Below are 2,307 nucleotides of genomic sequence, written 5' to 3' on the forward strand. Positions count from 1 at the left end.
ATTCAAACCTTGGTTCCAGGGAGTCTGAGTGTCCAAACCGCTTCATAGGCACGCAACTAAACCGAGCCCTGTATTTTATGAGCATGCACCAGTTAATCCCTTTGAGAGTACAGCCCTGGAGACCCCCTTGTGTGCTTAAAGACTTACAGCTGAACCCACTGCTAGTGAACTCAGATAAGGACCATTTCATGTAAAATGAAGCCAACTAAATGGCCCATAGCGTTCCAAGGCATAGCAACGTGCACATTGAAATCCTGCTTTGCAGTGTTTGGTCCTACACTCCCTGCTTGGAGCTCACTCAGATGAAATTCCCCCGGCCTGAGCCAGGAGTGGGGAGCATGGACCAGGAAGCCGATCCTGTAATTGGATCCATGTGGGCAGACCCTAGTCCTATACAGAGTCCTGTGAAATCAATGGGCATTCCACGTAGTCTGCCATGTAGAGCTAGCTGTAGGATCAAGTTTAGCTCAAAAGTCTTCCCCAGGAATTGAAATTAGAGGGGGTGTTGGAATTTACAGCGCAGGTTGCAAAACGACTAAATTTGCAACACTGGAGCAGAATGGGAGACTTCAGGGGGATGTAGGGCAATTCCAGAAGACCTGGGTATATTTCCCTGCTCTGTCACAGATGTCCTCTGGTACCTTGGACAAGTCACTTAGCTGCTCCTTGCCTCAGTTTCCCATCTGTAAAATGGGGACAACATCACTGCCTTCCCTCACAGGGGTGTAATGAGGATAAACACATTAAAAAGTGTGAAGCATGCAGATACTTTGGTAATGGGAAACCATACAAGTATGTGAGATTGAAGATGGGTTTGTGGGGAAAAAAAATTTACTCCATGATAAAGCACTTCTACGGAGAATTACTTCTTTCTCATCCCACATGACATATGTTGTATCTGGAAGGTGTTTTCAAATCAGCAAGGGAAGAAATGAGACCAATCATTTGAAATCACAGCTATTCCAGACGTGTGTATTATTTTACTTGAGCAGATCAGATAAAAAGAGTTCCCAAGTGCATAAACTTTTTCAGTCTTCAATTATTTTGGGGGGTTAAAAAGGGGAAATTTTTTAAAAGCAAGCCTGAGTATTTTGCTTGTGTGGCTACCTAAAAAGCTGAGCAGTGCTGTCATCAAGGGATGAGAGGGGGATGATGTGTGTTGGGAAGGGAGGGGGATTGGACTGAGGGATGTCAACAAAAAAATCCTGGAAACGTTTTATGTAGGGTTTTGTTCAGGGGAGGTTTTCCATAATACATTTTGACGGTTTTGAAATTGGCCCTGTGTAGGCCAACAATGAGGGATAGTGGAGCTTACATAGCAGAAAATCCATACTCTCCAGACACCTGCTTACCACAGAAGAATCACAAGATATTGACCTTCAATTCAGCTTGCGGTATGAGCTGATTCAGGGAGATAAGGGGAACTAATCTGTCAGTCTTCTCAGGCTCTTCTTTATTGACTAACTGACAGTTGGTTATTTCAGCTTCAGCTACGCTGTGGTAACACTGAAAAATATGATTCAGACACCTATTGGGTTTTTATTGCAAGTTAGATAGAAACCCTTCTGTTAAAGAAACCTCCAGAGCAACAGCTGTGTTTTGGGTTAAAATTGATCTGCTGTATTTCCCAACCTTTCAACGGTTACCTGACTGACAGATACAAAGTTAAACTTTTGACCACAGGTTGCTAGTTTATAATTTCACTCCAGCCTTATGGCTAATTTATTTACACACACACACACACACACACAATCTGGAAACACTTGGAATTCACACTGCACAGAGACACACACAAAAATATGCAGCCAATGGATATTTCATGGACAGAATGAAAGCTACATCATAAATCAAGCTCTTACTGAAACCACAACTTATGGTTTCAAATTTGATTTTTCTATGGAATAAAAGGAAAGCTATCTAACAATCGGATCTTTTATGGAACTTTGCAAAGGAAGTTTATTGCTGGCACAGAAAATATCTTTTAATTACTCATTACAACATCTCAACTGGGTGCCCTGCTGCAAGTAGATGTTTTACAAACAATTATTTGAACACCAATTCACCCAGGCACTAAAAAGCAATTATTTTATAGTTTTTGTTACTCCATTTCCCCCAAAGTACTTTGTGCAGTTGAAGTTGGTTTATGCAATAAATGAACAAGGTTCAAAAATGTGACTCCTCTGAACTTTTTAACCTTATATAAAGGAAAGAATTCTAAGAGCAATGGATAAAATTCAATTAACTGAGATGACAGAAAATAATCTACTAAGCGAATACATCAGGCAATTGGAAGCTTTCATACCTTTC

This window comes from Eretmochelys imbricata, chromosome 3, assembly GCF_965152235.1.
Source record: "Eretmochelys imbricata isolate rEreImb1 chromosome 3, rEreImb1.hap1, whole genome shotgun sequence".
Lineage (NCBI taxonomy): Eukaryota > Metazoa > Chordata > Testudines > Cheloniidae > Eretmochelys > Eretmochelys imbricata.